Below are 12,031 nucleotides of genomic sequence, written 5' to 3'. Positions count from 1 at the left end.
AAAGGTTTGTTGCCTTACCATAGCTCCTTTCAGTTTTGCCCACTGCTTTTCCAGATGCTTCCATCCAGACAGCAATTTCTTGAAGTAATCCTCCATCTGAACAAAGTTAGTTTTTTTGAAATCTAGAACCTTCACTTTTGAATGAACCCTCTCCAAACCTATCTTAATATTTAAACCACACCATGTGGCGATCACTGGTTGCCAGATGATCACCTACTATAACATCAGAAACACTCTCCCCATTAGTAAGCACTAAGTCCAGTATGGCCCCATCCCACGTGGGTTCCATTACCAACTGCTGGAATAGTTCCCCCTGCAGAGAATCCGGGATCTCCCTGCTTCTAAAAGACCCTGCAAAAGGGATAGCCCAATCAACATCTGGCATATTAAAATCACCTATAGGCACACCCTTTCCTCCAAGGACTCTGAGGCAGAAAAACCCAAGACAGACAGGGATGAGCATTCATTCAAAATAACATTCAAATGAAAATGACAGGAAAACCCACAAAATTTTATGTTTGATCGCGTGTCGTTAACTGTACACACTTCTCTGAAAGACTGCACACGTTTTGCAAAGAATGCACAGTACTCACAAAGACGTCACATGGGTTGCAAAGAGGATGCAAGGGTACCAACTCTTTCTGGAAGAGCAACACACTTTTTAAAAAATCTTTTATTTATGCAATTTCAAAATTACAAACTAGCATCCGTCCAAAGTTCAGGAACAACTATGAGATCTATTTCAAAAAGAAGCCACACCAGAGAAAACCTCAGGACCCCTGAGCGCAAACTCTTAACGACATTCCTTCCATCAAAAAATAACAAAAAAAGCCCAAACAAAAACGAACATTCCTGTAAATGACCCGACGCAAAACATTTTCAAGCTACATATCCCCCAAAACAGAGAGGAAAACTGAAGGTGCTCACAGAAGTGGAATGAGATGGGATAGGACAGCATTGCCCAGTGACCTTTCGGTCCCCAGGTGCATCATGGGATTTGTAGTTGCTTCAGTTCGAAGCTGGCACGACACACCTCAGAATGCTTTGGGGGTGGCTTAAAGTCTTCCACATAAAACCTGGACACCAGAGGAGATGGAACTTATTTTTTCTAGTAAAACAAGAGCGTGGCCTCTGAGCACAATCTGAGGCCCACCAGCCCCCTTTCCCATGGCTTTCTGAATACCCCAGCTTCCCTTGCCTCTAATTAAGCACAGCTGTGGACACTTAACTGTTAATTAGCAGCCTCAGAGCACATTCCGGAACTTGGCTAGGCTGCTGATACAGCAAAGGTACCCTACCACCTCCCCCCATGCAGGGAGCTCTGAGCAGAGATATGGGTGGGGGGGGGGAAGAGAGACACAGCTTCAAAGGGGCTGCATGGCAGGAGGAAGTGAATTTAATGGGCTATATTTTATTTATAGCTATCATACACACCAAGCTCAAGGGCAACATGTAAGAAGGCACAGAATTCTCTCTTCAGCTGTTCCTGTTAGATTCATGCTTTACAAGTACCTCTGTGACACCCAAACGGAGCTTGGACGAAGATGCCTTCTCAACAGTCTGCACAACGTTTGCGCTTCATCCCTCCAATTCCAAGAATGGCGCACACAGGACATGCATAATGCGCATGGAGTTACAGAATAGTACCGAGCAACGTACTTAGCTCTAATTTGCAGTTACGAGAGAGTTTTGCCCTATTCTATAAAAGCACATGCGTAAATTATCTACTGCTGGATTCTATATATGACGTGTTGAGGTGTGTGTGTATATTTGTGCATGTGCTTAATCTATGCACACGCCCTGTTTAACGAGCCACTTAGTCATGGTAAGTGGCCAATAACGGTCAATTATCAGTAACTGGATTTAAGTGGAATTTACACGCACGCTTTTGATAGGTGTATTCTATAAAGAACCGTGTGCGTAAATCCTCACGCTCAGACAAAAAGGAGGAACGGTGACGGGAGGAATGTGGGGTTTCGAATTTGCACCAGCACCCTTAAGATGTTGGCGCATGCATTTACTTCAGCTTTCCACTGGTGTAAATGGACACCCCTAAAGGTAGGCGCGGCCCAAAGCACGCCTAAAAGAATACGCCTAGGGAGTCTTTATCTGATACGCCTAGACTCTAGGCACCAAATAGAGAATCTAACCCCTTGTACGTAACTGCACAGGGGGCGTTCCCACGGGAGACGGGGTGTTCCAATTATTCTAGCATTCCCTTTGGAGATTATCAGTTACGCCCACAAGGTGCTGAATTTACACATGTCAGGGACATGGCATAAGTGGTCGCACCTAAACGTTGCAGCATAAATACCATTATTTATAGAATTCTCGCTTAGGGGCCAGATTCTATAAATAGCACCAATAAAATACAGCACTCAAAACAATTCTATAAAGGGTGATTAAGGGTGAGCAGTCTTTATAGAAGAGCACTGAGCAGCACCCAATTCGGCACTCAACTTTGGGAGCGAAGACTTATGCCCAGGGGGTACCACCAAACCTTCAACTCCTCTATTTTTATACTGTCTGACTCCTACTGATTTTAAGCTTTAAATTTTTTGTACTGATCTAAAGTAGATTTATTTGCATTTTGCTCACACCTTTTCAGTAGTAGCTCAAGGTGAGTTACATTCAGGTACACTGGGTATTTCCCTGTCCCTGGAGCAGGGGCGTAGCCAGACAGCAGATTTTGGGTGGGCCTAGGCAAGAAGTGGGTGGGCACCAAATGTTCTCTCCCCCACCCCCACATCAAAAAAATATCTCAGCTGGTGGGAAAATGCTTCTCTCCAGGCTCCATCTTGGTAGTCTGCAGAAGGCATGCACTGAAAACTGCGCAGTTTTGTGGAGAGCAGCATTTTCATTACCATGTGCTACCGTTGGATGGGCCTGAGCCCTAACTGGGTGGGCCCTGGCCCATCCAGGCCCACCTGTGGCTACGCCACTGCCCTGGAGGCTCACAATCATGGTGGATTAAGTGACTTGCCCAAGAATCACAAGAAGGAACGGTGAGATTTGAACCGGGCACCTCTGGAAGTGAAGACCGGTGCTCTAACCGCTAGGCCGCTCCTCCACTCGCAGGACAAATAAATATAAATCTAAGAATAAAATGATAAATTTACAACATATTTATTTGTTAGATTTGTATCCCACATTTTCCCACCTATTTACAGGCTCAATGTGGCTTACATAGTACCGTAAAGGCGTTCGCCAATTCCGGTATGAACAAATTCAGTAATGCTGTGGTAGAATAAGGTCCGTGTGTAAAGACACACTAGGGAATCGTAGAGAGGAAGGGTTATTATATGTCCATTACGAGCTTTGGTTTCGTTGTGTTGCAGTGTACAGGCATTTAAGTTGGGTCGGAAGGGTATGCCTTTTTGAACAGGTTACTTTTTAGTGATTTCCGAAAGTTTAGGTGGTCATATGTTGTTTTCACGGCTTTCGGTAAAGCGTTCCATAGTTGTGTGCTTATGTAGGAAAAGCTGGATGCATAGTTACAATGTAAGTTTTTATTTTGAAGCTGGAGTCAGAGTCAGTACATTTTTAACGACACTGACTCCACCCAAAATTGCTTCTGACTGACTCCACTGCCCTGCTTGCGCCAGCTGAAACCTGGTGTAAATCCTGGCACGCAAATTGGGTGTGATTCCCGCTATTCTGTAACACTGTGCACCCCCTGACCCATCCATGCCCCTCCCATGAGTTTTGAGTCGCACGCGATCCAATTTAGGTGCTCATTGTTACAGAACAGCACTAGCCAGACCGGCACCCAAATTGTAATTAGTGCCAAGTGCTTGTTATACACAGTAACATAGTAGATGACGGCAGAAAAAGACCTGCACGGTCCATCCAGTCTGCCCAACAAGACAACTCATGTGTGCTACTTTTGTGTATACCCTACTTTGATTTGTACCTATGCTCTTCAGGGCACAGACCGTATAAGTCTGCCCAGCACTAGCCCCGCCTCCCAACCACCGGCTCTGGCATAAACCGTATAAGTCTGCCCAGCACTATCCCCGCCTCCCACCACCGGCTCTGGCACAGACCGTATAAGTCTGCCCAGCGCTATCCCTGCCTCCCAACCTCCAGTCCCGCCTCCCACCACTGGCTCTGGCACAGACCGTATAAGTCTGCCCCGCACTATCCCCGCCTCCCAACCTCCAGCCCCGCCTCCCACTACCGGCTCTGCTATCCAATCTCGGTTAAGCTCCTGAGGATCCTTTCCTTCTGAACAATAATTAAATCATTGGAGCCTATTAACTAATTATGTTGGGTGCTGTTCTTGGATCCACACTCAATTTTGGACGACCTTTATAGAATCCAGGGATAAGTGCATGAAATTTAGGTACCTAATTTAAGGCGACCTTTCTTGAATTGACCCCTTTGGGCCAGATTCTTATAAGGCGCCAACAAAATTGGCACGATAAATATTTCTGGCCAAGTGTATTCTGTAAGCGGCACCTAGATTTAGACGCAGTATATAGAATACACTTAATTGACAGACCAGAGCCTAAAACTATATGCTTCCATTTACATCAACGAAAACATGGCGTAAATACCTGTGCGTAGATTTACGCGCACTGGGCCATAATCTATAACTACGCATGTAAATTTTGGAACACCTATGAAATGCAGTTCATTACAGTATCAGTGTAAGGCCTACATGATGCTCTGGTGACTGTCGGCACAGCGACACCCTCGACTCAACACATCAAAAGTCTGCTCCCTCGCCATTAAACGGAAGAATGAGCGAGTCTTCCAGACCCACCGGAGAGGCAGAGTTGAAGTGATGCACAGAAGGGGGAAGAGGATCTGTTTCCGAAAGCAAATAAATACTCTGGGATTATTCTTAGCACCACCATCCAGAAATCCTCTCCTGGAGCCTTTTGTGCGACCTCTTCGGCTAAACCCACCTAAAAAAAGAGGGAATTCTATAAACAGTGTCTACAGTTAGGTGTTAATTCTGAGCTTAAATTTTGGCGCAGAAACGCGTTCCAAAAAAATACTACAGGCAAGTATGTACAACTATCAGAAACTGAAATAGGTAACAACCCTTACCATCACCCCCCCCCCCCCCCAACAGAACAATCTCAAACTACCCTTCATCACCTCAGCCACCTGCACATCCCTCACTCTGCCAGCTGCCCTCTCACCCTCACCTCTGAACCTCATCCGCAGAAGCTCCGGATGTTTGAATTTCCAAGTAGGGTGTTATATGCGTGTTAAGTTTCTGGACGGAGGGCTTGTGGATTATAATTTGCCAGTATACATGTGCGTCTCTCTTTCTCTGCCACACGTGCACCCGTCTGTTCTTTACACTGTCTCACCTCCCATTTCTGGCCATCTTGAGGTCTGTACTCATGTGTCTCAATCTTTATTTACCTGTTGCCAAAGTAATGCCTAAAATCATTAAAAATAAAGGGGTCGCTATTGAAAAGGGTTGAACTGGACCAGAGAGGCTCCTGCCCGGTAAAACCATGCTGTACTAGCTGCCACTGAATGTGTCTGCTAACCAGCCCTCCGGTTAGGGGCAGGCCAGGGGCGGAGCGGCGATATTCAGTCCACTAACTAGCTAAGTGCATAAAATTACAGCAATAAAACTCCTCTCAACTTTAAGCGGCAAGTAAACTGGGAGATATGATTGAGTCTACAAAATCCTGAGTGGCGTAGAATGAGTAGAAGTAAATCGATTTTTTATTCCTTCCAAAAGTACCAAGACTAGGGGACACTTGAGGAAGCTACATGGAAATACTTTTAAAACAAAACAGGAGGAAATATTTTTTCACTCAACGAATAGTTAAGCTGTGGAACTCTTTGCCGGAGGATGTGGTAACAGCGGTTAGCGTATCTGGGTTTAAAAAAAAGGTTGGACAAATTCCTGGAGGAAAAGTCCATAGTCTGCTATTGAGACAGACATGGGAAGCAACTGCTTGCCCTGGGATTTGTAGCATGGAATGTTGCTACTCTTTGGGGTTCTACACGGAATTTTGCTGGTCTTGGGGATTCCGCACATGGTCGATTCAAATCCATGAAAGTGTCAACATCAGTGGCCGGACTCTGGTCTGGAGCATCCTGCCAGCATCCTGCCGCACAGGCAGCATGGGCAGGGGCTCGGGCCGTGAATCTTCTTTGGCTGGCGGGGCATCCCCGGCAGCCATGAATTTGGTATTGTCATTTCTGAAGTAGGCCTGAGCTGCAGCCCACCCGCAAACCTCCTGCATCTGCTGGGATTTTTCAATGTAGTAACAGGAAGGATCCGAGAGAAATGGGTGGGGGGAGGGGGGGAGTGGGATTACTGGGACTACGGATAATTTATTGCAATATCTATTATTTTGTTGACTTGTTGGTTGTGTCTTGGTGTAATACACTACCCTTTCTATTAAGAAAGTTTATGGGGTTTATGTTACTTTAGTTTGAATTTGTGGTGGGGTTGGGGAGGGGGATTTTGGTTAGAGAGAGTTGGCTGGAAAAGGGATGGGGCTTTTTCGGTTTATTCAGGCCCCCTTTTACCAAGGCTCGTGCATGTTTTTAGTGCGCGCTAAATGTTAGAGACGTCCATAGGAATGCGTTGGCGTACCTAACATTTAGCGCGTCCACAATTTAAGCACACGCTAAATACGTGAGCGCGCCTTAGTAAAAGGGGGCCTCAATTTGTAAAATGTTTAAGATACATGTAACATGTTTATCTGTATGGTCCAAGAAAACAAGAAGGCAGATGATCAGCAAAATCCAACGTGGAAGCAAACAGAAGCGGATCAATCATAGATTGAGCTAGTTTTGGAGGAACGCATTATGCTGGTTTATTTTTTGTTTGCTCCGTTGTGAACCTGCTTTCGTTTTCAAGCCCCTGACGCAGCCCTAGTGGGCGAAACACAGTCTGTGTCGGGCGTTTTTTTTAAGAATAAAGTTGTACACTATACTTTGATTGATCCGCTTCTGTTTGCTTCCATGTTATCTGTATCGCATTCAATAAAAATTGTTGAAAGAAAAAAAAAAAAGGCACTCAGCTGTAGTAAATATTCAAAGAGGCCAATTTAGGAACAGAACTCAAAATTTGGAGCATAAACCCTCTGACTATTGGGCCTGTGGTTTGTGAGACTCTAGAGTCAGAAAAATACCTACTGTAACTGATTGTAACGTGCTTTGACCTACTACTGAAAAAGGAGAGAGCTAAATCCAAAATAAAAACCCTCTCTGATTCAGACTGGATCTGGTTGTTACCTTCTGCTCAGACACCAGGGCCTCGATGCTCAAAAGTAAACTCACGCGCTAGACGCCATTAGTGTTGTACTAGAGCTCGCATTTACCTGCGCAGAATGTTCAGAGGCCCGGAGCACAGAAGAACAGCGCAAGTAGCATTATGGAATTAGAAAAGGTACAGAGAAGGGCGATGAAAATGATAAAGGGGATGGGACGACTTCCCTATGAGGAAAGGCTAAAGCGGCTAGGGCTCTTCAGCTTGGAGAAAAGGCGGCTGAGGGGAGATATGATGGAGGTATCGGAGAAAATTTTTCTTCATTCAACTCTGGAATTCGTTGCCAGAGAATGTGGTAAAGGCGGTTAGCTTAGCAGAGTTTTAAAAAAAAGGTTTGGCCGGCTTCCTAAAGGAAAAGTCCAAAGACCATTATTAAATGGACTTGGGGAAAATCCACTATTTCTGGGATAAGCAGTATAAAATGTTTTGTACTTTTTTGGGATCTTGCCAGGTATTTGTGACCTGGATTGGCCACTGTTGGAAACAGGATGCTGGGCTTGATAGATCTTTGGTCTTTCCCAGTATGGCAATACTTATGTACTTATGTAGTCAAGCTCACATTAATGAGGTCATTTTTTATTCCTCCCCAATGCTCAGAAAAGAGCGTCTGAAACAAAACTACCTTACCGTTGCAAAAAATAGCACCTTGTCAGAGCAGCCGTCAGGGTGTTGGAAAAGAGGATTTCTCACGATTCTTTCTGCAAAATCTGCTGGTTTCGATTGCTTTTGGAAGCAGAAGGAAGCCCGTTAAGCGCTGGTTATGAGAAACAGCCGACCCAAGCAAAAACACACACTGGAATCTGTTTCCTGTGTCTAAATATAAGCATCCGAGCTAAAACCAGTTAAAAAAAAAAAAAAAAAGATTATATTTAGGCAGCAGAAAAAAAGACCCCAACGTGTACTTCACATTCGGGCTTAACCAGGCGCTGAAGCTTACCGCAAAACTCTTCTGCACATGCGCCGAACATTATCCTCCCGCCGAACGTTGTTGAGCGCACCTATATTTGCACCTCATTGGCGTTGAGCATTAGGGCATCGTTCTTCTGCACCGCTCCGACGGTATTTTACGGTGCTATTCGGGCCAAGACGTTCTACCGCTGGAGTTCCTGTTTTCCCAGCCTGCCTTTCTGCTCCTTGTTTTGTGGGAAGTCTGATTTTCTCTCTCTTTGGGAAATGTGCCTTTTTTTTTTTTTTTTTAAACTTTTTGGAGTTCCCAAAGTACAAGAGGAAATGCATTTTTGTTTCTGTTTCTCCCATCCTGCACTGCAGGCAGAGTCTGGCTAATTCACCTTTCTAGTTCAGGTCCCTTTAGTCTGTATATGCTGGGTGGGTCCTGTCTATGCTCCAAGGGGAGGGATTTTGCCAGCATGTCTGGTGTCTGGCAGGAGGTAGGTTCCAATTTGCACCCAGGGGCAGACTGTCTCATAAAAGTCACATAGGACAGGACAGAAAAGGAAATTGCAATACAGATAAGTACAGGAAGTGTAAAAGGATGAGTTCAGGTCCAGTTTTATTTGACATACCACCTATATACAGTGAAACCTCGGTTTTTGTTGACTTCGGTTATCGTCTGTTTCGGTTTTCGTTGATTTTTTTCAGTGAAAAATTTGTCTCGGATTTTGTTGGTTGCCTCGGTTTTCGCTGCTAATTTTGCGAAAACAAAGGGCGACCCACGCGTTCTCCTGCTCATTGGATTTACATTGATTCATATGGAAATAATTGCCTCGGTTTTCGTCTGTTTCGGTTTTCATTGATTGTTTTCGGACGGATTACCAACGAAAACCGAGGTATCACTGTAGTTAAAAATCAATGGGGTCCTTTTACTAAGGTACGCTGAAAAATGGCCTGCGGTACTGTAGACGCGTGATTTGGGTGCGCTCAGAATTATTTTTTTCAGCGCTCCTACAAAAAAAAAAGCCTCTCTGGGGTTTTTTTTTCCGAAAATGGACATGCGGCAAAATGAAAATGCGTGGCGCATCCATTTTGGGTCTGAGACCTTACCGCCAGCCGTTGACCTAGCGGTAAAGAATTTTGAGCGGTAATAACCTATGCACGTCAGATGCCACTTGGCGCATGTCCGCTACACACGCCAGAAAATAAATATTTTGTGGCCGCGCACCAAAATTGAAATTACCGCAAAAGCCATGCGGTAACCGGGTGGTAACTCCAATTTGACGCACGTATGTACCTACGCAGCTTTAATAAAAGGGGACTTAAGTGTTTTACAAATAGAATAAAAGATAATGGCCATGTATTACGATTTACACTTTTTGCGAAAGAAAGTATGGTTAAGGCACCTGACTGTATGAGAAGCCTAATTATCCTGTCAGCTAGAAATGCAAAGCCAACATCAAGAGAACATTTGCTATTACATCTTACCTAGTTGTAAAAAATGTAACATACAAATCCATTTATACAGCTGGATTTGTTATCTAGGATCCAAATGGTAGAAATCTCATTCCAAAAGAAATCAGAACCATAAGCTCCTACATTCTGTTCTGAAAAGCTTTAAAAACTACCCGTTTTAAAAAATCTTTCTCTATGTAATCATTCATGTATAAACCTCATTCCAATTATATGTATACTGTTACTCGTATTTATTTGTAAGCCACATTGAACTGAAATTTGCTTTTTGGATAATGTGGGCTATAAGAAAGGAAGAATACATAAACAAACAAGTAAGGCATGTGTCTGTTTCCCTGTCTGGGTATCTGGAGGTGTGCATCTTTCTCTCTTGTCAGTTTGTCTCCTATCTTGGCTGTCTCGGGTGTAAATGATTCATTCTCTGGCTGTCTGGAAGTGTGCGTCTCTCTTCCTTCATGCAGTGCATGTGCTCTCAGGTGGATACACCGGTGTATGCCTCTCTTTCTCTGGCTGTAAGGGTTTTATCACTGAAAGCTCTAGAGATAAAAGTTAAATCCACTTAGTCTCCTCTAACTCTTCTCAAACAAAATAATTACATCAGCGAGTGACCTGAACCAGCTCCAAAGGGAGAGTCCCTCTGTGCTAGATACAGCGGTGCTACACAGACTGGGTGATACAGGAATACAGCCTGTGGCACACACACTGAACCAGGCACACGTGCCCCCCCCCCCCCCCCCAGTCGCCCACAAAAACATGCAAACAGCAGCCTAGATGCAAACAACATTCAGACACCCTGAAGCACAGGGGTAATAACTTTTTGCAGCAACGCCCCACCCTGTCCCTAGTTCCCAGATGATTGAAAACTGTGAGGAGACTTAGCTCAAGCCACAGCCTGAGCCCCTGATTAGCCCAGAAACCCTCAACAGAGGACGAGATCTGGCCTGGACTAGCCAAAGGACTTTTAGTACAGACCAAGTCTCATCTCCACCCTGAAAACCCCTCCTCCTTCTGCAAAAGCAGAAGTTTGCCTCCTTCCTCCACCCACTTTCCGCCTGTCAGCCTCCCTCTGCCCCCTTTGCTTTCTCCTTCAAACCCCTCCCTTCGCTTTCCTGGAGTTGAAACAAGGACAAGCCTGGCAGACATTATATAACTCCAAATTAGGAGCAGGACTGAGACACAGCTCTGCATCTCATTTATTCTAAGGGAAATGAACCCGCCCACCACCACCTCCTCCATCTGCAGAGGGGACAGGCAAGAACAAATTGCCATATGTCAATAAAGTTTCTTGAATTTAATGGAGGAAGGGAGAGGAAAGGCAAAAGTTTGAGGAGAAGGAAGCAAAGAGACAGAAAAGAGAGATAAGAAAGAGGAACAGAAGACAGAGAACCAAGGGGCAGAAGGAAGGGCGAACCTTTAAAATGTGTCAAAGATACCCAGCCACTGCTCATGTGTTCAGATTTCAGACCCTGAGACTCCCACTCCCCCTTCTCAACTTTCTGATTCCAAGCCCCCCCACCCAAATTCTCATCTTCCACCTCACTTCTTCCCTGTGCCTACCCCATACCACACTCCCTTCCTCTTTCTACCCCGTTCATTTTCCGTTACCACTTTTCCCCCCTACTCCTCTTCCTATCCATCCTGCAGCCCCTCTGCCACCCCTCTCCCTTCATCTCTCATAAATATAATAGATACGGAGTTTTTAAAATAATTTTTCATGCAATTTCACCTCATCCCTCCCTTCCCCTTCTAGGTTTCCTCGAGAAGAAGCATCGTCTTAGCAACCGGGCTCCTAGAAGCCTTGGAAACGGTTGCCCAGTTGGGTCACCACGGCAACCGGTTCTTACCATGCACCGCAAAACCAAAAAGGATGGGGAAGGAAGCAAGGGAAGCGTAAAGATGGATGGGAACTGGGCCAGTGCAACCCCTCTCTCTCTCCCCCTCCCCTCCCCCCATGCCTCAATCCAACATCCCAGAACATGGACCGGGCCTGGGCCGGGAAGGAGGCAGTTGCAACAGCAGCACCAGGACCAATCACAAGCCAGGAGACAAAAGCATCGCCCTGCCCCACAGTGAAACCACAGCACCCAGAGGGGACAGGGCAGTTCTCCTTTAACCTTCACAGGACAGATTGAGCCAGTCTGGGTTTTACTTCCATCGCTTTCAGTGGAAGCAAAACCCGGACTGGATCAATGTGTCTTCTTTTCTCTGGAGCCATATGGTAACCCTACATATACAGACTGCAGCTCCAGGAAAGGGCTCTCCTTGAATACGCATGCCACGCCCACTGATTCTAGCCTAAGGAAAGGACAGGTCTCCTTTAACACACACACAAGCACATGCGTGGCTGCGCTCCTTCCTCCAGAGAAGCCCCTCACATTCAGCACGTCCACAATGGCTTTTGCTGCACAGCCA

At 45.5% G+C, this 12,031-nt stretch overlaps 1 protein-coding gene across 7 annotated transcripts in view; it reads right to left on the bottom strand.

Moving 5' to 3' along the window:
• Positions 1–12,031, bottom strand: part of KDM6B (lysine demethylase 6B) — a 151,592-nt gene that overhangs the window by 96,703 nt on the left and 42,858 nt on the right. The window lies entirely within an intron of this gene.

Source organism: Microcaecilia unicolor, chromosome 14, assembly GCF_901765095.1.
Source record: "Microcaecilia unicolor chromosome 14, aMicUni1.1, whole genome shotgun sequence".
Lineage (NCBI taxonomy): Eukaryota > Metazoa > Chordata > Amphibia > Gymnophiona > Siphonopidae > Microcaecilia > Microcaecilia unicolor.
The sequence above is the reverse complement of the archived record's forward strand: the minus strand, read 5'-3'. Positions and strand labels throughout refer to the sequence as shown.